The 24,386-nt window shown below is 45.0% G+C and overlaps 1 protein-coding gene across 6 annotated transcripts in view; it reads right to left on the reverse strand.

Moving 5' to 3' along the window:
• Window positions 1-24,386, reverse strand: part of PDE3A (phosphodiesterase 3A) — a 248,606-nt gene that overhangs the window by 89,947 nt on the left and 134,273 nt on the right. The window lies entirely within an intron of this gene.

The following is a 24,386-nucleotide window of genomic DNA, read 5'->3' on the forward strand; positions in this document are numbered from 1 at the left end:
AAACCCAGAACCTAAAAACCAAACCCCCAAACAAAACCAAACCAGCTTTGCGTCTACAAATTATTTCACACAGCTTTCAGCCTCGTAATGAGAGTGAAAGGCTTGGTATTGTTACTATAACTTTGTACCTTTACATTCGGAGTCAACACACATCCACCATCACAAGACTGCTCTTGCCATATATTCAGCTTTACCCAGGTGCTCAATAGCACTCTGGCAAAAGGAGAGCTGATGTATCAACGTGGAGATTACCAAAGCCACAGGACACTTGATTAAATAGCAATACACGTTTTATGTCAGGCATGAAAGTTAGCAACAGCTTCAAGTCCATCTCGCTGTTGCATTATTCTCAGTGTAACAAAAAAAGTAGAGGTACATCTACAAGGAAACAGGTTGGGGTCACTGCATTGAAGAGGAAAACAAGGGGTGAGTTTAGAGAGGATGAGTTCTTGTGGGAATTAAGGTTTGTGGTGGAATACAGCTCCTTCGGGTCAAGAGAATTACAGGCAAAATTCTTCTCCCACATCTCTCTGCAACCCAGGAGAGACTGTGTTGTAAGACAAATGTTCACATACTGCACAGTACAGATAGACTCCAGAAAAATTAATTTGCTTTCTCCTATCTTTTTTTCTGTGCTGCTTCAAAACTTACACAGGCACTTGCTCTCTTTCTTTAAGCAGCATGCAGTCCCCATACAGCAGCTTGCTGTGTAAACTGACATGGTGAGGGACAAAAAGAGGAGATAACGCCCAGGAGGCTTTATTACTGTTCTATGGATCTACCAACTGCGTGCAAGCATGAACTACTGAAAACAAATCTGTCCTCAATCTTGTCTAAAAAATCCTGGAAAGCACCAGAGAATGCCCAGGTGTGGCTCCAGTGGAGCCAGAGCTGTGCAGCATGCGAGGCACCTGCCCTGCCAATCCTGCACCTGAGTGCTCAGCTGGCATGGTTCTAGTTTGGGAGCTGGCTTCTTTCCACAGCTACTCAGGGATCTCTCCTGGATAATGCTTCTTCTTACTCATACCAGCACAGCTTAACACACAGATAAAAACATGTGAGGGGAAGGCAGGAGGGGTAATGTAACATGTAATGGTTCACAGTCGTGAGCATCTTCTCGCTCTCTTTTTCCCCAGTACTCTTTCCCAAAAGAAATGCCTTCTCCCAGGTCAGAGGACGGCAACAAGACTTACAACCTATGCTCACTGCAGAACAGGCTCTCAAACCCTCATCCCAAGATGAGAGGTTAAAGCTACTTTGAAAAATGAAGAAAGCCACATAACTTCTCATATGAAATCTTCACCTTCTCCATCAACTTTTCTCACTTGGCTTTTCCTTCTCCCAGGGCCTCTTCATTTTTTTATTACCATTACCTTTCCCCATAGCTGGAGACAAACCACACATGCAGGTAGGCATTAAAGATCAGAAAAACCACATTGCTTTTTGACCTGATACAGCCCCATGACAGACATCCTTGGTTTACTGTGACAATTTCCTTTCCCCACAGGCTGTTGGTGGAATTGCTGGCAGTGCCAGGTTTCTCTGTTTCTCCATAGTGTTGTGTTTGCACATTACTGCATGAAATCAAGCTTGGTGTTTGTGAAAATGCCTCTTGGTACACAACCAGCACGTAAAAGCTATCATGAGATGCACCTACCAAAGGTTACCTGCTTCAGAGAACCTCTGCCCAATTTCTCATACTTGTGCTTCCTCCCTTGCTCCTGCCATTCTGGGCCAAGAAAACCTTTTGTGGTTCTAAGTCCTCTGCCCTTATGCCTGCTGGGGAAGTGATGCTTGCTTTCTTAATTTACTTGGCTAAAGAAAACTTAATTAAGCCTGAGTCTGACCACTTGCAATTCTTAGCAGGATCTTTACTACAATCTACAGCTATGTACTGCAGCCACTGAAACCAGCACAAAAATATACAGAAAGGAACCACTAAATAGTCAGGGTTGGAAGGGATGTCCAAAGGTCATCTAGTCCAACCTCCTCTGCAGTAAGCAGGGGCATCCTCAACTAGATCAAGGTGCCCAGAGCCCTGCCAAACCTCCCTCTGAGTATCTCCAGGGATGGAGACACCTGTTATTCCAGTTAAGAAAAAAGCATTAATGTTAAAGCCTTAGCTACGATTCCTGTGGCTCTCCAGGCGCTGCAGACATTAAGCAGTGCATACCACACCCTCAAAAACAAGTGTAGCAGAGATCCCACGGCCAGATATTTGTGCTCCTACCCTCACGGAACCTGTAGTTTCCTGAAAAGCAAAGGGTTTGCTTTACTATTACCACCAAATATAAACAAGCCATTGAAGAGTCAAGCTCGATGTTGTCATTCCCATCAGAGCAGGTAAACTGCACATAGGAGTGCAGCCTGTTCAGTCAGCCCCAGGGAACCGGACTGACGCGCGGCAGAGCTGGCTACCCGAGAGCACAATCAACACCCAACCCAAAGCAAGTCCTCCTAAGCAGTCATACTTCTTCAGGCATGCTTTGTCCACTTTGTTCCCTGCTCCCAGTTACTGCCTGGTGCTTCACATCTGAAGGGAGGCTGCAGCCAGATGTGGTTGGTCTCTCCTGCCAGGCAAGCAGCAACAGAACAAGGGGACACAGTCTCAAGTTGTGCCAGGGCAGGTCTAGGCTGGATGTTAGGAGGAAGTTCTTGCCAGAGAGAGTGACTGGCATTGGAATGGGCTGCCCAGGGAGGTGGTGGAGTCACCATCCCTAGAGGTGTTCAAGCAAAGCCTGGATGGGACACTTAGTGTCATGGTCTGGTTGATTGGCTAGGACTGGGTGCTAGGTTGGACAGGATGAGCTTGGAGCTCTCTTCCAACCTGGTCGATTCCATGATCTCCACACAGAGATTTTCAGCCCCTGGACTGCTCTCCTGTACTTCCTCAGTTTCCCATCCAGTCTCTCCCCTGCTCTGCTGCTCCTTCTCCTGCACAGCCTGCAGGTGCCTTCCTTTAAGGCCCAGGTCCTCTATCTTTTGCTCTACTCCTCTTCCAAGTGGGGACAACCCTGAGGTCCTCCACAGACTGGATACTGCAGAAGCAGCCAATGTTACAATGAGAAATTAATCTGAATGCTGCACCAACTTGTGATTGCTCCACTTCTCAGTATCTAGCAAAATCACTTACTGAAGAGAAGCCAAAGTCACCAACGTATGCAGTCATAAACACAGTAAAACTAGCAGAGTGACCCCTTCTTTATTCTGACACCATTTTACCAGCAAGCTGCTAACTCCTCATAGTATATCACAGAACCCACACATCATTTCAGTTCTCTGCAAACTTGCCTTTGTGGACTCAGTCTGTTCGTGGTTTTGCTGAAAGAGGCATTGCCCCTAGTGTAAAAGAATTTCAACAGCACTGCTCCCTCTATGTCACTACTGCCAGGATGCTCTGATGAGTTACCCTTCTGTTTATCACCTGAGAAAATGGTGAGCATGAGGAAGCAAAAGAGCAGGTCTAAAATGGTAAGAGACCTTGCCAATTCTGCAGGGTTTTCAAGCGTGGTTATAGAATTCATAACCCTTTGAAGCCTTTTTTTTTCTTCCAATTTTTACAACCTACCAAATCTTGAGTGTAAAATACATTTCTTCCACACAACCTAGAAACCTGTTTTCATCTCCTGCTGCTCTTAGTATATTTGCAATGCTCCATAGTAAAAAACGAGTGAAGGAGGAAAAAAAAATAGTATATCACACTTGCAAAAGAGCCTCAAGCTTTAAGACAGAAGATGAGAGAAACACACAGGTAGAGCAGTGGTAATTAACTCTGTTCCAAGGTAACATCCTACAGAAGGATGACTGCCTCAGTATGACACGGAATCACAGAAGGGACCACAAGGACCATCTAGTTCCAACCCCCCCCGCCATGAGCAGGGACATCTCACACTAGACAAGGCTGGCCAGAGCCTTATCCAGCCTGGCCTTAAGCACCTCCAAGGGATGAGGAGTCTTCCACCACCTCCCTGAGCAATGTGTTCCAGGATCTCACCACCCTCATGCTGAAAAACTTTTTCCTAACAGCCAGTCTCAATCTGCCCATTTCCAGCTTTGTTCCATTTCCCCCAGTCCTATCACTACCTGACAACCTAAAAAGTCTCTCCTCAGCTTTCTTGTAGCCTCCTTCAGACACTGAAAAGCCACAATAAGGTCACCTCTCCAGCCTTCTCATCTCCAGACTGAACAGGCCCAACTCCCTCAGTCTCTCCTCACAGCAGAGCAGCTCCAGCCCTCTGCTCATCCTTGTGGCCCTTCTCTGGACACCTTCCAGCACCTCCATATTCCTCTGGTCCCAGGGGCTTCAGAACTGGACACAGGTGGAGTCTCACCAGTGCGGAGTAGAAGGGGAGGATCACTTTCCTCACCCTGCTGCCCACACTTCTCTTTCTGCAGCCCAGAATCTGGTTGGACTTGAAGCTCAACAAGCCACACTGTGAAAGATTACTCCTGCACCTAGGAAAGATTTTCTCTGAATGGACAATGAGTAATTGCTGGAGTACAACATGCAAAAAAGGAGGAAGGCAAGCATCTGACCTACCAGGCTACTTGGAAAGCATAGCTTACACAGATCAAAAGATGAAAGAGTTTGTCTGCCTTGCTCCCTGTTCCTGTTAAACAAACACACATACAAAAGCCCACCAAACAAACAAAAAACCAAAGGCAAACACAACGAAACTAACCACACTCAAAAACATGAAGAGTGAGGAGGAACCCACTTGAGTTTGACACAAACCTCTCAAATCAGGAAAAACAACACTGTTTGTTTTGGTGCATGCACAAAACCAGAGACGTAGATACGAAACTGCACTTGGAAGTAGAAGGGTTTATGTTTAAAACTAACAGAAGGGTTAGGTCCAGAGGCCACCATGTCCTTTAAAAATCAGTATGAAATGTTTTGGTCCACAGTGACGGTGAACAGCCTCGTACCATCCACAATTACTTTTCTTCATCATTCTTAGCAACCACACTGCTGAGGCTGAGCATACCAGCAGCAGAAAAGGAGGGAATCAAACTCCCACACAGTTTATAAGTGTGCAGTCTCTCTCAAAGGGAAAGAATCAGATTTTCTCTGAAACTGCCTTGTAAACCCAGCTCTGACAGTTTCAACACTTAAATATGAAGAGTGGTCTTAACAAGAACATTGGTTTTACTAAAGCAAACCCGTTTACTCTGCCCTATAAATTGACTAAAGGGTCTGAAGGGCAAACCGCCTCCCCCAGGCCAGCTGTGAGGACTGCAAACAGAAACAGTGGAAAAGGAGAGGGTCCCTAATACCGAAATCACAGTCAGAAAGAAAGAGAGAAGTCAGTCAGGGCTAGCTCACTCTGAACATGCAGAGTAGTAGTCTGTGCTCTAAAGTTGAGGCTTCTGCTAAAAACACTTTGGTGTCTTAGACCTTGTGGTTGTAAAGCTAAATATTAAATGTAAACTAGATGTTTACTAATGCAATGACACCTGCAAAACAGTAAGGAGTGGTATTAAGGACTGTCTGCATGAGATATCTGAGATACACCTGCCAAAGTAGAGCACAGACACGTGAAAACCAGCATCTTCAGTTCTCACATCTCTAAATGCAGCTCTTCTATTATTAAGAGGCAGCATATGGTTACATAATAATCTAAACTTACATTAAAATTCATGATCACAATTCTAAGCTTCATTAGTATTAGAGAGCTGCAAGAAGTGTGACCCACACATACCCTGAAAGACCTAAATAAGTAAAAAAGAAGGTAAAGAATGACAACTCTAACCCTTTTAGCTGTTTCAAGGTCTTGTTTTTTTCCCTTAAATCATCTTTTATACCCTGTGTTACTTTATTTTGGCACCTTTGCTACTAACTATGTCATAGCTGAAAATTCCCCCAACCAATCCAAAACTCAATTCACATAATACAAAAGGCATAAACTTCTAAGGACCCAAAACGTTTGGCACAAGTGGGAAAAGCTCCCAGCATTTAAAATATGAGCAGTTCCATGTATACTCTTCGGAAGTCTTCAGTAGCAGAATGCAGCAGCATTTTGAAACCACATGGGCTTTTTAAGGAAAACAAAACACTCAGCAGAGTTTCATTAGAGGGAATGAGCAGATCTTTTCACAGTAAGTACTTCAAAGGACCAAGGAAGCAGTTATACTTAGCTTCTAATGAAAGACTTAAACTCAGTTCAGAGCCTATTCTAATTCTACTCACATTGTAGTCTACTCCTCTGGGATTACTTATTTATTAAATTGAGATACATATACTCACCTATAAAACACTTTGATGGATTTAAATATAGATCTTGACAACAAATGTGAGGTAAATCATAACTCATCCAAGCTAGTAAATGGGATTCAAACAGACTGAAAAGCACATGGCTCAATGCACTTGCTTCTTCCCCTGGATTTTTAAGATTTCAGATCAGTGGTGGACATTGTGTTTCCATTACAATGAGCATAAGAGAGCCCTGCTCTCCTCCAGTGAATAAATTCAAGGTGAGTGCAAAGCAAAGCATGAGAATGTAAGAGAAGCTTTCCTGCTTGTGATTAGGAGCCAAACACTTAGCAAATGATAGTCTCCCACCCCGGAGATATTCAAAACCCACCTGGATGCATTCCTGTGTGATCCTGCTGTGGCAGGGCAGTCAGACTGGATGAGCCTCTCAGGTCCCTTACAGCACCTGACAGTCTACGATTCTCTGAACTAGATGTGGTGCACGAAAAGGACACCATGAGCTCTCCTAAACAACTGAGAATGTGTAAAAATTCCCCCTTTTTTGCCACTCCTGCAAGGATTTAGAGCATTCAGTAGCAGCAGAATAAATCACCAATGAGTTTTTGAGAAGTTCTGGCTTGCTGGTAGCCAGCAGTTTTTAAGAGTTGCTTATACTGGGGGATTAGAGTCCAGTAGAGATAGATAGGAGCATCCAATCTGGCTGGCACCTAGTTTCAACCTTTGCCAAAACAGCAGAACCTGCGCTTAAGCATGAGCACAACATCTTCCCTCTTTGGAAGAGATTTTCTTGAATGGGCATGTTGAGGATGTGGAACAGTGTCTCACTGTTGAGTTCCCTGAAACTGCCTTCTCACAGCTTGCACTGAATGGGGCACAGTATGACAGATACTCTCTGACTGAATGGGTATTAGCTATGCTTCACTCAGGATCGTATTTCCACTGGTAAAAAGAAACTTTGTTACCAGCATGTAGGCACAAAATGTTCTGGATACGTTTCCTTTTTAGTAACAAAAAGGCACAAATTATTTCCTTGATTAGAAGAAACATTTGGTTTTACAAATATACAAGAGTCAGGTCATACAGAAACTAACAGTGTGCTATTTTGAGTAGGATTCCTGCTGTTCGATAAACGTTCCCTGCACTTTCATTCTAATCAAGACAAACGACGTGATTCGGTGCCTTGAGCAGCTCTGGTGCAGGCAGCAGCAGCGGGACGAGCGAAGCGGGCTGCAGCTGCCGAGACGCGGCACTGCCAGGCTGCAGGAACATAACGTGGGAGTAAACAGCACGGCTCCCCTGACCACCGCCTCCAACAAAAAGCACAGCTGCAGCTTGCCCTGCAGGCACCCGGAGCATCACAGAGATGCTTTCCTTGCTGTGTGGTTAGCATGGTCACAGGCAGGCGCGCGTAGGCTACGGCAGGGAGAAAGCAAAGCACTGCACTACCTGGAAACCCAATCCTTTTTCCACCGCCACTTGCCAGCTCTCAGGGTCAGCTCGAAGCACGAGATGCCGGAGCTGCAGTGTTCAGACGTGAGCTGCTCGCTCGCCCAGCCTGGCCTCTGGCTGTGCAAACAGCAGGGAGGAAACTCTCCACCCAAATGCTCCCGATGTGCTGAAGCCCTGTAAATCATCCGGGGCAGCCCCTGCTCTGAGAGTGGTGATAAAACAAAAGGCCAATAGGATCCTGGGGGGGTACTAGGAAGACTGTGTGCAGCAGATCAATGCAGGCTCTCCTCCCCCTCTACTCTGTCCTGGTGAGACCTCATCTTGAGTACTGCCTTCTGTTTGGGGCTCCCCAGTTGAAGGGGGACAGGGTCTGCTGGAGAGGGTCCAGTGGAGGGCTACGATGATGATGAGGGGACTGGAGCACTGCCTGATGAGGAGAGGCTGAGGGACCTGGGACTGCTTAGTCTGGAGGAGAGAAGACTGTTTATAGATGTCTGAAGGCTGGGGGTCAGCAGGGGGGGACAGGCTCTGCTCACTGCTCCCTGGGATAGGACAAGGAGCAATGGATGGAAGCTGCAGCACAGGAGGTTCCACCTCAACACAAAGGGGAACTTCTTTAGTGTAAGGGTCCCAGAGCCCTGGCACAGGCTGCCCAGACAGATTGTGGAGTCTCCTTCTCTGGAGACTTTTAAGACCTGTCTGGATGTGTTTCTGTGTGACCTGACCTAGATTGTATGATCGATGATCTCTTTGGGTCCCTTCCAACCCCTGACATCCTGTGAGCCTGTGAAGAGAACTGCATTGCAATTAACTAAATGAAAAAATTGTGTGTGTGTGTGTATGTCCATGTGTGTACAAGAGTCCTTCTGCTGTTTCCTAATCAAATAAGTTGTCTGAAAGGTTTGTGGGCTTCTGGACAACAGCTGGAGAAGATAAGATTTTTAAACCAAGACATAGACAGAAGTGCTTTGAAATGTGGCATTGCTTTAAACTGGGGGCAAGGGCAGTGAGGTAGAATGATAGGTTTGGAGAGGAGCTGCAGTGAATGGCTTCCCTGCAGGATGGGGACTGAGCTAAGCCCTTTGAAGCTGAAAGCCCCGGAGGGAGCTGCCTCCTCGACCTCTACAGCCCCCTTGAAGCCTGGCTGGCAGGTCAAACAACAAACCACAGCACTGCCTGAGGCTAGACGAAACAAGGCACAAACATATGTACCAGGGAAATAACTGTCGAGACAGTGAACGTGACACTGAGCCAGCATGGCAGAAGAGAACAGGAAAATAGGGCAGCTGGCGAGGTAAGGCTGAAGGGATGTGAACAGGCACTGCAGCACAAGAGGACAACCCAAAAAGGATCAGCAGGGATTGTCCCTTCAGCACAGCTGAGAAACCACCCCAAACACTTAAACAGAGATCCAGCTCCAAAGAAATAAAAAAGAATGAGATCATAACTGGTGCTGGGCGAGACAGCAAGAGAGAGACTACATTTTTGAGGACTATTCTCATGGCAGCACATGACCTTTCAGAGTATTTCCAGACAGTAAACTGCATCTGACTCCTTCAGGCATCCCGGCTCCTTGCATGGGAGCAGGAAGCATGAAGACACATGACACAGCCAACTGACAGGGGTGGGTTTGAGAACAGCTGTCATGCCCCTTGCTCCATGCCTCTTTTTGAAACGCACAAGTTTAACTCTAAGTGGTGAAGGTACTGTGAAGTACATGCCAAGAAGTGGGGAAAAGAAGAGGCAGTGAATTATCCACCTCTGTACCTTGTATCTGGATTTACACACATTTTTGTCATGATTATTTAAACAGATAACAGTAATAGAGCAAATCCATCCAAGTTTCTACTATTTTCAGTACTACCACCAAATGTGCCAGGTCTCTATTCATCTTTCACCTTTCAAACAAGACTTTAAACAATTATTTGGGGGGCAGAACTATAGTAAAACACAGAAAATGAGCGATTTTATGTTTTGATTGTCAGTATTGGGAGAAAAGCAGCTTTCATTCTCCAAGGATCCTCAAAGACGGATGCTGAACAAAGAGCTACTTGCAGACGTGAAACAGATTTCTTTTAGCAAAGGCTTCTGCGTTAATAGACTTATCTTAATCTGGATATTTAAAAGATTTACAGAACAAGTTAATAAAACAATTAAACTGATCATAAATAGATTTATTATCCCTTTAAAGTGATCTGGTGGATTAACAGCAGCCATGTGGGTAAGTATTCAACAAGATAAAGCATTTACCAAATAATCCACGTACTAGCTTTCCCATTCTGAGTATAACCACGAAAAACAAACAAAAAACCCATATGGGAGGGAGAAAAAACATGGTCACAGATACTCTGACATCCTCTCCTACCTTAGCCACAGCCACAACTTATAGAATAAGATTTCTTGTTATGAGCATGCCAGGGCAACACAGTGTATCAAGACTCAATGCAACAGCAAGCTGACAAAAGGACAAAAAGAGATTGTGAAATAGCGAAAAAAAGCTATTTGAAGTAGACACACCAAGTTCCTGGACTTCAAAGCTATGCAGTCAGGCTGACTCTGCTGTAATTAAGTTCCTAGAAAAAGCCAGAAAGATCATTTACTCTTTTTCCCATGGGCAATCACTACCCATGCAACACAAACTCCAGTCACAATACCAAGCCTGGCAAAGGCTTGATAAACTGGCCCAGCTACCGCAGCCAAGTCAGCTTAGTCTGAGAGCACATTTAGCTGCCCAAAGCCTATTACTTCTTTTTTTCAAGAAATCTAAAGCCTCCTACAAAATAATCTGCTCTGCAGTGTACATTATCAATACTGCTCTCTCTCACTTCCCACCTTTCCAGAGATTCTAGTTTCACACATGTAGTATTTGCACTTTTTGTTGGTGCTGACACAAGCCCCAAGGATGAGAGACGCTCTGCTCAGCTGGCTGTCGGTGCACAGGGGCATCTCTACCCCCGAAGACATCAGTTCCTTGAAGATACAGATGTCTTTTCATACAGCAACTTAAAACCCAACTGAAAGAGTGGGAAAACTTTTAAGGGTTTTTTTTCAGCCAAGCTCTGACTTTAGTTAAATCACTCACATTGTTCACACAAAATATGAAAGGTTATATGAAAGGCAGCTTAATTCAATCAGCTTACTAAGTGCATTAATGTAATAGTTGACCACCCTCTAGCAGGACACACAGAAGTGGGAATTTTCACAATTCAATTGTACCCTCTTGTCCATCCTTGGGACTGAGTAAGCATGGAGGTTTCACCAGACATTTGACCTTCAGGAACGGTTCTTCTGCAAAGGAGCCTACCCATAGTGGTGGGAGTAGATAGGGACAAGTGTAACTTGCTCCTGCCAGTTATACTCCCGAACTGTGCACAGGATCAACTTTCATCACTGCTGTCCACTCGACATTCCTCACCTGCACAAAGAGCCCCTTACAAAAAGGCAGGGGACAGAGAGCGAGAAAGTGAATGCCCAAACACCAACTGTTTGGTCAAGGAAGTCAATCAGAAGTTGCAATGTTCTCGCTCCTCAAAACTGGACATTTCGTAAGCAACAGAATGCAGTGGTTTCATAAAAATCAGACCTCTTCTGCTACTACATGCACCTACTGAAAAGGAAAAAACAAACCCTGTTGGTTTTAATATAGCAACTTAATGTCCACCTGGTGTGAAATTCAAAACAGTGATTACAGGAATCAGGTCCTGGTGAGGAGGCTAAAATACAGTAAGAAAAAAACAGGTAATTTCTTACACTTTATACAGCTTGATTCCCTGAAACACTAATTTCAGTGGTAGCATATTGAGGAAGAACTGAGATCCAGTAATGAAAAATCTGAGATACTGAGTGTTTGGCCTCCCTCAAACTAGTAGTAGGAGCAGACTGATTCATGGTGTCCTCCCACCATGAGAGCAACGCTCTGTTTGGTCAGGTAAAACTCAGCTTCCAGGATTGGCCTGAAAAGAAAAGAGCACTACTTTGCCAAAGATCATTCCAGCCTGACACCCACACGGACAAGCTACTTCTTTCATTAACACCTTAACACCCCATTTCCCCAGTTTTGAGGTTTCACAATACAGAATAGCACTGACATTTCAACAGCTGCGACCCAGCCAGCAGATGTCCTGAAGTTACACTGCAGAGTCTGGTAGCTTACTAAAACACCCCAATGTCAAAACTCAGAGCACGTTCAGTTTAAACACACCCTTAGGGTGTTTATACTAACCATTTTCTATTTCAGACTATTCTCTTTAAGCTCAACCACCAATGCTTCACCACTCACCCAGGAAAACTCCTCTCTCTGCCACCCAATCTCAATCAACCTGCCAAATTAATTATCATCCTGCATTTGTCTGTTGCTTGGGGGGGGGGGGAAGCAAATAGCTGAATGTAGCAGTGACCCGAGCAAAAATGAATCCTCTGAAACAGAATTAATTACATCAGTTCAGTGATCCTCCAGCACAACACATTTCACCCACCCCTTTCCCAAGCAGCCAAATTCTCCTATCTCCTCCAACTGGCCTCAGCAGGGTGCTCACATGGGGCTCAGATCTCCATCCAGCAGCACATTAGGGGTCTTTTCTACTTACCCTTGTAAAGGCATGGCTTAAAACAAATAAAGAAACAACCATCATGGAAAATTCACCATCAGAGTCTCACAGCAACATTTACATGCAAATCGTGGCCACAGAATACATGTTTCACAGAATCACAGAAAACATCCATTTGGAAGGGCCCTCAAAGATCATCCAGTCCAACCTTCAACCCAGCACTGAAGGGTCAGCACCAAACCACCTAACTATGGCATGCTTGTGCAGTGAGAATAAACAAAGCTTTATGTGTAGGACCACAACAGGAACGTTGATTGACCTCTCCTGTCTCAGTGCACTCCACTTCCCATCACTTTATGCAGAACATCACAGAATCAACCAGGTTGGAGTAACATGTCCAGAGCAAGAGCAGAAGAGGGAAGGAATGCTCAAGCAGGACATGAAATGCAGGGTGACAGGCCCACTTGTGGAACAGAAAGACACCAAAGCAGAATCTCTCTTTACTAGGGAGTTCAATATAAAGTCAATCCCACCTTGCTTTCTCCCTATATGATTTTTAACATGGTCAGTGCTTCCCTAGACAGAAAGCACTTTATGAAAAGACATCAATACAGAAAGGTACTGAAATCTGGATGCCTGTACAGGATCCCTGTCAAGTTAGGGAAAGCTTCAGATGAGGAAGCCTTGACAGTGCCCTCTAACAAAGGTGCATAGGAGCAGAGCAACACAGAGCAGACTCTTAGTAATCTCTAGATAGGTGCCTATAAAGGCAACGAGTTTATTGGCCACATCCATCTGCTGATCCAAATCTTTCACACACAGACATTGTTGCATGTGCTTTTCCCCATCTGGGTTGCAGAGAAGCTGGGTATAAAGAGGCAAAAGAAAGGAAGCTTGGTCTGTACAGGGGGCAACCAGCAGTCATGAGTCACTTCAGTGGAGACTTCTGGAAGTTGAAATAAAACCAGGTTTCTGTAATGGCTGAGAGTTTTTCCATTATTTGAAATCCTCTCTTTCACATCAGTATGACTCTTCAAAAGCTTTGCTTCTGAGATTTCGCTTTTAAAGTAATAAATCCATGCATGTTGTCTTAAAGGGACACCATAAAAGACATTCCACTTCAACGCTGTTTGCCATTATTGATTTCTATGTGGTTATCCCAGCCATAGTTCCATATTATCACAGTACTGCTGACAGCAAAACCGAAGCCTCCGAGGGTGCAGTCTCTACCGTGGCACAAAGGATGCGTACAACACATGCTACTTAGAGGTCTCACGCTGCAAATGGACATACACGGTGGCATTTTAGCACGAGAAGAAAAGCAGAGCAGGGCAGAAGCAGGAGGAGCTCACTCTGGAAGGGCTGACCTTGCAGGGAGAGCTTAAGATATGTGTGGCTGCCCAGTTGCCTCTGTTTTAGGATCTCATTTTTGCTTTGGTTAAACTGAGCCACACAAAAGCTGCTGAAATACTCTTTTGTGGAATAACCTTGTATTGCAAATACATTGTCTTGACTAACCTGCCTTTCAGAAACAGGCAGCAACAAAAGTACGTAGCATTCTTGTGGTTAGAAAGATGAAGCTGCATTCCAAAAAGGGTCATCTACTGAAAAGAGAAAGTTTCATAAGCTCTTTGTTATATGAGCCACTGCTTCTCTCTTCATCATTGATCCTTTCTTCCCCAGTATTTTATACCTTGTATAACTGAACTCTGCACATAGCCAAAACACACTTCTAAACCAAAACTGATCAGAAGCAGTATTCCCTCTTCTCGGGACAAGCTGTTCAGCACTCTCTAAGAAATGAAAGAGTGTTCCCCTCCATTAACCTCATTATGCAGTCTCATTCAGGTCCTTCCTTTTTTTCCTTTTTTTTTTTTTCCCCTGGAAAAATAATTGATGACCCAAACATACTTATTTTTCATCTCCTGATGGCCAAAACCGCTGGTTTCATTCAGTAAAAATGTTACTTTTAACAGAGAGTAGTGGACACCACTTTAACTCAGTCAGGAGAGTCTGGACAGAAAAGTGTTTGTATTTCTAGCCAACAAAAGTAAAGGGAAAAAACCCACCATCAGTTGCCAAACATGTAGGTGGCTCTGGTCTTGTGACTATGCAGGAGAGACCTACAGATCTGTATTGGTTACAGATACTGTCCTGATCTTCTAATGCTCTCAAAAACATTTTCATTAATTCAGCATGGCCTGGAGGTTGTCCTTTGTTTTAACTCTTACACCTGGGAATTGGCCTGGGAGTCCTGGTTAAACACAGGTAGACTGAGTCTCTGTAGAACGCCTTCGAGCCTCTCCCTAATATTATACACCAGATATAAATCAGACAAATCTCAGCAGCAACCGCTTGTGAAACACTTATTTCCAGACCACCATACAAACTTCTTAACTTGTACAGGACATGTGTAAGGAAAAAAAACTTGATTTGTCTATATTTCTCAGATGGAGAACTGAGGTGTTTGCCCAGCACAGTGCTGCAAAACTGGGCACAGAAACTAAATACCTTCAGCTCATAGGATCAAACAAGGGCATACACCAGGGAACAGAATTCCTTTTACTTTCTGCTGCAAGGAGATCTTATCATTCTCTCTGAGAATTAACTGTTCAGCCTCCTAAGTATCAGCAAAAAGACAGGTTTCAAATATCACCAACCTTCCTTTTTTATGAAAGCACTTAATCAGAACAGGAAAGATAGGAAACCTCAAAGGATCAAAAATAGTCAAAGCTTTTCCCCTTTATCTGAGGCCAAAGATCCAGGTGTCCCAAGATCCTCTTTACCCAGTTAGGAGTACTCTAGCTAGAGAAAATGACTTAAGAAAAACACTACAGCTGTGCCCTGGACACGAACTGAACCTTTCCGGAGCTTTACACTGTGTCCACTTCAGCTCTGAACAGCAAGAGAAGGGGATGATGAACGAAAGCCAGGAGAAAAAAAGTGTCCTCTTGAAGCTTTCTGATTTATTTATCCAGATCAAATGACTGAGGTGCGTGAGATATCTCTGGCATAGAACTGTTCACTACAAGAGCTCCATGAATTGAAGTGTATATTCTTTCTTCCACTTTCCGGTGCTCCCTGCAGTTCTTTGTTTCAGAAGGAGAAACCAGAGATAATAGCAGTTTACCTACTTTACTAAGACTCATATTTCATAAGCACGTTGCCAGAAAATGAGCAGTTGCGTACTGAACACCACATGACCGTGCCCACGTGCCTTTGGCCCACTCGATGGGCCCCTTTATCAGGACACAGCCCCCTTGAAGGGCAACCAAGGCCACCGACAACCTCAGTTCATGAGAAACATGTTTCATGAGCTTGAAAGAACTGCAGAAGAGGGGGTGCTCCTAGGCAACACTCCACCAAAACCTAGTAATGTCAACTCACTCCGCTGACCCTACGGCTAAAACAGTGCAGCGCAGCCTCTCTATGCATAATGCTGCCAACACCTTCTACAATATTAAATGAAGGTGATCCAGAAATAAGAGGATGGAAACAGAGGGTAGCAGCAGTGCCCACCACAGAACTAGTGACAGGTTGGAAAGACTTGGAAACTCTTCAGATGGTAGTGCAAACACTCTCAGTGTAACTTACAGAAAACACACGCTCTGCTTCTCTGCAGTGGGACAGACGATACGTGAAGCAACAGCATTTCAAGTTCTCTTAGGAACTTCAGTTCCCAGAACTTGAAGTGTAGGAACAGAAAAAAAGGAAGAAAAATACAGCAGGTGTCCTCTAAGACAGAAAGGCATTGTGTGCGTGCGCGAATATGAGCACCAAAACCTGAGGGCTTACAGCTGATCCAGCTACAGCAGAGGGCTGCCTCTGCACTGGTGGAGCAGCCGCTGAAAGGCGAGCCCCAGATCTGCCTAATATCCAAAGCCAGCACAGGAGATAATATAAAACATAATAAACAAGCTGCATCCCTTTGCTCCGTGAGGAAGACAGGCAGAAAAGAACAAAATGCCAGAATTTAAGCAAGCCATTGCTAAATATAACTTTATCTCTCTTTCTTTATCTCAAGGGCCAAATTATCTCAGCTGCTACTTGAGAAGACTAGGTAATGCCAGCATCAGAAAGGTCAGAATGCACCTTAAAATATACCCAGTAGCTAATTCTCTGCCTAAACACCTGCTATTGCAACAGCACAGATTAGCATGAAAATTCCTGCTGCCCTGCTGCACAAACACATGCAAACTCTTTAACTAAAGAGCACAAGAACAAGAAATGCACTATGTGGATACCATAGCTTTTATACTCTCACAACTCATACAGGAGTTTTTTAATCTTCTTTTACTCAGTGGAGCAGACTTCTGATTAGTTATTAACAAGTGTCTTCACAATTATATGGAGCATCTTGTAAAGGTACAGAGCTAATTGCTCATATTCAGAATGCAAAGGTTTTGCTTTGGATGCAAGTACAGGAAGGGAAGAAGAGGATATGTTTAAGATACCAGAACCTTCTGTTTCAGAAGGGACAAGAGCATCCCAGTTTTGTTTTACTACAGAGCATTGAAATTAAAATTTGAAAAATTAGAAAAAAGACTCAATAACAAAACCCAGGGGGGAAAAGTCCCACTACTGCTCCAAGCTCTGAAAGGTTTACTGATCCAAATCAGCTTTTCTGCTGTTATGGCAAAGAAACTTCATTCACAGAGTCTCTCAAAAAATTCAGGCTGCTTCTCCTTTATTATTGAAAGGGAATTTTTAAAAAACCTACATTTGGAAATCTCCTGAAATACCTCCACAGCCCTCCTAGTAAATCCAGTCACTGGGTGACTTTTGATTTAGGACGAGTGGTCAGATTTTCTGACACCACAGACCAATCAATCTTTCTGCAGTCAAGACGCATAATATGCATGCATAGGAGAAAGCAGGGGAGAGTGAGCCAAGGGAGGTTCACAGGCAGGAGCTGGCAGCAGCTCACCAGGCAGCCTGATGCCCCACAAGGCTGTGGGCTCTTAGGTGCTAGGAAAGCTCATGATACTGAAGACTGGTTTCCTTCCTCACCCAGCTTTCAGGTCTGGATCACCCCAGAGTAGCCTAGATGTCTCAGGGCCGTAGTGTACAGCAGCACATCAAGCTCCTTATGAACTGCTGAAAAGCCATGTCCTTGCCACGGCTTGGGCCCAGCAAAATGGCTTCTTGGGTGCAGAGCCATAAACAAACACATAGAGCAAAGCTGTAAGGATGAAGGACCCAGCTGACTTCACAAGGATGCAGACATCAAAGAGCAGAGGCAGAATGAGGTCAGAATCTGATCAACAACTTGGGGAGCACAGAAAGCTATATCTAGGCCAACAATTTGCTGTAATCATGTTACTTAATAGAAGACAAAGAGAGAAGAGGGAAGATCCTTGGAGCTCATACAACCACTGAGTAATGTGTGCTTAAAAGCAGACCAGACTTGGGGTAGACACTTGAACCACTCTAAACCACAGCACGAGCACTCTAGGTCACTAGCTGGCGCTGGCTGCTGCATAACAATGACATGGTGCAGATTTCTTTGGAATTACACTGCTACTTTTCATTACCATTTAAGTTAATTTCCTAGTAGAGGGAGGCTGGAAGCAGGGCGCCAACTTCTTTGGAAGAAAGAAGGAAAAGGTCTCACACAAACAAAAAACCCAAACCAGCAATGTGCTAAGAATGTGTCAAGCAGATAGATGGTTTTGTTTTGCTGTGTGTGCAGGAATCATAGGTCCAGTATTTCACACCAGGGAGGAGTCTCACGTTCAAGGCTATCAGCAGAAAGTCTTTCTAATGCTGCTTATGCACTGACTTCGAGCCAAAGACGTCCTGTGTACCACAGACACTTCTGCTTCCCTGGCTGTTCTGCTCAGTGCCAGCCCCACCCTGTGCAGCTGTGTGTGGCTCTAGTACAAAGATGCAGACAAGTGCCATGTGGTAAAGACTTGTCCAATATCAGAGCACAGAGAGACTTCCTCTCTGAGTAGGGTGGGGCAGGGGGGTAGACTCACCAGGGAGAAAGCACATTTCCTCTCCAGCTTCAAATGAGAGTGCAGAGAGTTTTGTGACTCTTCAACTACTAATCAATACATTATCTTACAGATACCAATCAGCATTTAATCACAGTGGAAGACACCTCTGGAGAAGGAGATGATTACTAATGGAAAACCTCAGATTCAGCAAAATCTCCATGATCCAGCACTGGCCATGCCAAGCCACGGTGAGGCCTTTTGCTTTTGCTCCTAATACATATAGAAAATATGAGAAGGCAGAGGGCAAACATTTGACCCTGCTTTAGTTGATGTAGCTAACTGCTCCGTGAACAGAGAAGTGCTCACTAGGACTTTCTTGGTTTGCTGGTTGGTTTGGGTTTTCAGGGGTTTGTTAGTTTGTTTGGAGTTTTGTTTGGGGTTTTTTGTTTGTTATTGGTTTTTTTTTTTAAAGAATCACAGGATGTTCTGAGTTGGAAAGGACCTCTGAAGATCATCTAGTCCAACACCTCTGCAGTCAGCAGGCACATCCTCAACTATATCAGGGGTCGCCCAGAGCTCTGCAGAGCTTCACTTTAAATACCTCCAAGAACGGGGCCTCAACCACCTCCCTGGGCAACCTGTTCCAGTGTTCCACCACCCTCATGCTACAGAACTTGCTCCTAATATCCAATCTAAATCTGCTCTGCTCTAGTTTGAAGTCATTGCCCCTTGTCCTGTCACTGCAGGCCTTTGCAAACATTCTCTCTCCATCCTTCCTGTAGCCTCCTTCAGGTACTGGAAGGTCACTACAAGGTCTCACTGGAGCCTCCTCAGCCTGTCCTCATAGCAGAGGTGCTCCAACCCCTGATCATTTCTGTGGCCCTACTCTGGACCTGCTCCATCACATCCATGTCCTTCCTGTACTGAAGGCTCCAGAGCTGGATGCAGTACTCCAGGTGAAGTCTCACCAGAGCAGAGGACAGTGGCAGGATCACCTCTTTCAATCTGCTAAAGATCTAGTGAAAAAAAAATATTTGGAAATTTGAGCACTTTGAGGCTGTGTAAAATCAGACCAAGCCTGCTGGTGCCAAAACAATACTTCTGACTTTCAAATACAACTCTTGCCATTTGTTCGCTGTACGACGGTTAAAGACAGGATACATATGACAGTGCCATGCAAGTCTGCAAGGTTTTAAATGCAGCTAAGACAGATCACAGCTGCTGCTTGGAGAAGATCACCTATACGGTGTGTGCCACTCTCTTAGTCACTCCTCCAGTTTGGTACATGCACACCGACACCGAGGGTCAAAACAGGGCACAGACCTCTGAGAAAAAATAGCCTTGGCATCTCAGCATGGAAGGCAGCATCCACAGGTCACATTGCTACTAAGGGATACAGAACTCCTTCCTACATTGAGCAACGGACAGTGATTAACTGGCCAATTTAGCCCCTCCAATCTTCTTTATTAATCTTCTCCAATTGTCCCCTACCTCCTGTGCCAAAACCAGTAAGAGAACAGTTTAGAGGAGAAACAGGTCCACGAGACCAACTGTACCAGGGTGGAGTTAATTCCTTACGTCTGTCAGATCCTGGCTGATACCAGAAGAAAAAGTGTCCCCCAATGACAGGATAGAAACTAGCTCGAAGAAGACAGTAACAGCTCTTTAACAAGATCAAAATGACTCTGTCAAGAAACATTTCAAGAAACAGCTGCACAGTGACTCAGTTGCACACAACTACCTGCTTGGCTCACGGTGTATGTAAGGCACCCCCATGCTCTGTACAGCCGGTTGGTTCTGCTTTCTGCTCTGGGAGCTCCATTGCATGTGCAGGGTATCCCACCCACTTCAAGAGGACGGAGATAAAAAGCAGCCTCTGTGTAACTCGTGATGCACCGTGATGTGAAATAATACCCACGACATTCAGCAATTTCTTCCACAAGCACACAGGAACAAAGGAGTTTTCACATAGCTTAGAAACGATTAAGTTCTCTATCACTATGCAGAACGTTTCTACCACAGGACAGATAAATCCAAGCAAACAAAATTATGATATAAATGGGGAAAAAAAGTCAGTTTATGGACAAAGATTTTTCTGAACACAGATATTTTGCATGTGTATTTCAGAGAGTCATAGATACAGGAAGATGAAATATGGAGGAGATAAGAGACAAAAGGTTTATCTGTGTCGAGTAAAAAAAAAAAAAGAGTGAAGAGCTCCAACTTCTGTTTAGCTCATGCTGCTTTTTAAGTTTTATTCATATGTTAACTAAGATATAACTTACTTTCAGTTTTTACCTCACAGAGTACACTGCCAAACAAACTCCATCGCTAGAAAGTTGTACCAAGGTGTCTGTACACTGCCAATGAATTTTTACAGTCATAAGACGATGCAGTCTGTGCAGTGCCAACAGCTCAGGCTGCAGCAGCCAGAGCCACTCTGTCACTGAACGCAGCTGCAGAAAGCCAGAAACGACTTGCTGCATTTCAGAGCATGAATTTCCCAATTCAAGAGCTGTGTTCTTACACTCTGTACATCATGTGGGAGCTGGGTGGTAGTGAAACTTTCCTCAAGCCAAAGCGTAGTCTGGCCGCTTTGCAGACATGCGGCAGAAGCAAGCATCTTTCTGCCCTGGTTTTGCACAGCTTCTAGAATAATGGGACCAGATCCCCAATAAGGGCTACTGTCCTGTAAATAACAAAATCGCCAAACAGCTGTCACACTCAACCAACCAACCAAATCTCACCAGATACTGACGTAAATACAGGTTTAGCTAATGAAGCAGCCTGAAAGACCAATCAATAAAGGTCACGGATGATAATTCAAAGTAGTATTTATCACAGTGATGGATAGAGGAACAGCATGGCTATGTAGCTCTTAAACCACAGCCTGGATGCCTAGATGCAGGAAAAGCTTATTGAGATTGTAAAGTTCTGAGGGAAAGAGGTTTTTAAAACCATACTCAAATAGCAATCCTCCTTGAAAACAGTCATGCTTCGACTATCCTGTAATAATAGAATATAAGGAAAAGCAAGCAAGCAAGCAAGCTCAAATACCCACACGAGAAAAAAAAACAGGACCAAAAAGCTCCAGCCAATATCGAGGCCAGCCTGAGAAGGTGCTCAAAAATAAAACTTCCTTCTCATAACAGAAACAGTCCTGACAAGCTCACTTCACTGTGTACACGAAACAGATCCGAGTCCAGGCAGCTACAACAGGGTAACTCTGGTCGGAGAAATCTAAGGGAAAAATACTACCAAATTTCTGTTTCCCAGACTCCTCAACCTAAGGGCTGATTAGGTTTAAACAAGAAGTCAAACAACAATATGATGAAAAAAGAGGCCATGCCCCTGGCATACGGTATTATAAACAGGAGAAAGTGCCAGTATAAACCTCTATCGGGAGACTGGGTTCTTTGTCCGGCCGTGCCTTTCTTCCAAAACATCCCTGCGGCCGCAAGTCTGCATCTCGCCAGCTGCAGACCTCATAAGAGACTTCTTATTCATGCGGTATAATGTTTTACAGGTCTGCCACGGGGGTCACTCACTGCGAGTCATTTACGTCACAAGCTCCACAGCCTCGGAGCTGGCGGAAGCCAAGAAATGCAGGTTGGCAGAGGAGCGAGGAGGGGGAGCGAGAGGAAGGGCGCCCCGGGCTGCGCGCTCCGCGGCGGCGCGCTGACAGCCGGCCTCCCTCGCTTGCTCCGCTGCTCCGCGGCCGTCCCGCGGGTTTGGCACTTACAAGAGGGGCAGCGAAGTACACGTATTTGGACGATAATCACTGAAAGCTGTTATCCCCCCTTCTCTTGTTCAGAATGATTTGCAACAAGCTCTGCAGTTCTAAGAGGCCAACCAGAAGCTTTTGTTCTTCCAAGCACGTCTGCATTTACCGAGTGCAAACGGAAGACACGCCACGCACGCGATGCGGGGCGTGGAGGCATCGAACTGAGCAGAAACGGAGCAGGCTGCCTGCTGAAGTCAGCTTTTTACAGGAAAAACTGCTACCCCACCCTCGCAGTCTATCGCTCTGATCTGGCTCTCCACAGTGCGTGTGGGTTTTGTCTTCCGTTTGAATCAGTCTGCACTAACTGTAAGGGAAACGGCTTCTCAAAGCCGTGTGTTATGACGCTGGAACCACGCAGAAGAGAGAAACATTCACCACAATGAAATCTAAGGGGGCAAAGGACCAAAGCTGGAGCTGTGACTGGTGAGACCAGTTCATCTCTTCTATCTGTCTGCAGTCCTGGAGGCAGGCAAATATTTGCCTTTCCTCCTCGCTCCCTTTCCCATCAACAGAAGATGACAGAGATGGATGGAAAAATGAGGGCAAGGTAAAAAGTTTGCTCTTTTCTGCTCCTGGAATAATTTGTTCATTTAGGGGCCAACAAACTGAGCTTTGAACAATCTAGTCCTGCACGCTGGATTCAGAGCCATGCCAACAAATTTGTTCCCTGTAGAGGCAGAAAAGCTGTCCAGAAAGGCTGAATCTTTCAATTGTTAGTTTCCAGTCAGATCAGTATTTCATGATTTTTTGGTTTTAAGTGTTCTGTAGACTTCAATCTGAGAGAGGGCAGGGCACTCATCATATATTCAGTGCTTGCTCCACTTCAGGAAGCTGAAGTTGTTCCTTTCTTGTCTACCTGACTTAAGGGACAGGAACCTTTTTATTTCAGTATTACCCCATCTTTAAAAGATGTCAAGTTCTGCACAAGTGTGAAGCCCACAGGAAGGTGAGTCTTCCTGGGATGCTCACTTGGGCTTATGTTTTAAGTGCTAGCAAGGCTGGACATTCTATTACTGGAGGAGATGCAATGAAAAGTGACAGCAGGTATTTCCATGCGAAGTTTAATAGTGACACGAGTTAGTTTGCTAAAATTTTCTACATTTGAATGGGTTCTTTTGTGTTTTGGGTTGTTCTGCTGGGTTTTGGTTGCTTGGTTTTGTTGGCTGTGTTAAGACAAAAAGACAGCAGCTTCGTATGTCACTGTCTGTCACCTGATCTGTATACTGCCATGATTTAGAAACACACATCAGAACATAGTATGCTTTAAGGGCTTCAAGTCTTGGAGTCACAAAACCAGAGGAGAACTGCCCTTTAGCCTTTTGAAATACTAACCTTGTGGTCTGAGCCTATGACACCATGCAAAACTTAGAAAATCAGCAAAGACAGTAGAAGGTGAAAGCAACTCTGAAAATCATTCTGATTCAAGTTCCAAAAGAGGCCCTACCAGTACTTGCAGGCTATAAATGAACCATTTGCCCAAGTGCATCCCCCCTCATCCGCAGCTTCTGCTGAGGGAGAGGGGGAGGAGCAAAGCATTCTGGGCAAATCCAGAGAGACAGGCAAGTCTCTCGCTGGAGACACACAGATCATGCAGGTCAGTAGTCTCTTACTGAGGCTGCAAGTGGCACTTCAGAGCTATGCTGCATTTGAGAGCCACATGCTAAAACTAGCATTATGAGCACGGAAACTGCAGTAGCTGTGCTGGAGCTGCTAACGAATGAGCAAGGAGCGCAGCACTAACGCTCTGTGGCACGTAACAGGCACACGCTCCTGACGCCTAACCTACAAACGTGCCGCCTGCTACATCCACAGTCACGGTCCCGGTCTGTTCTCTGCCATTCTCCCCATAACAGAAACTAAAAATAGGCCCATGAGAACCACGCACCAGACTCTGCTCTTCACATTTTTAACTCCTGCAGCTAAAACTGCCTCGCACTGGTTGTGAAGAGACTTTTCAAGGAGTCTGCACAGAAGAAGGATATATTTTATATAGAGCAGACACACACATATGTGGAGACGTATATGTTGAGCTAATGACAACCTTAAAATATTGAGTGCATGCTAGTGCCTCCCCACTGAGCAAGCAGTGTACCCAGGTGGCACAGAAAGCCAATGCCATTCTGGCTTGGATTAGAAATGCTGTGTCCAGCAGGACCAGGGAGGTGACTGTCCCCTTGTACTCTGCTCTAGAGAGGCTACACCTCGAGTACTGTGTTCAGTTTTAGGCACCTCATTACAAGAAGGATGTGGAGGTCCTGAAGCCAGTGCAGAGGAGGGCAAGGAAGCTGGGGGAGGGCCTAGAGAATAAATCTTATGAAGAGTGACTGAAGGAGCCGGGGATGGTTAGTGTGAAGAAGAGAAGGCTGAGGGGAGACCTCACAGCTGTCTACAGCTACCTGAAAGGACGTTGTAGAGAGGTTGGTGCTGGTCTCTTCTCACAGGTAAACAGT

This window comes from Pogoniulus pusillus, chromosome 15, assembly GCF_015220805.1.
Source record: "Pogoniulus pusillus isolate bPogPus1 chromosome 15, bPogPus1.pri, whole genome shotgun sequence".
Taxonomy (NCBI): domain Eukaryota; kingdom Metazoa; phylum Chordata; class Aves; order Piciformes; family Lybiidae; genus Pogoniulus; species Pogoniulus pusillus.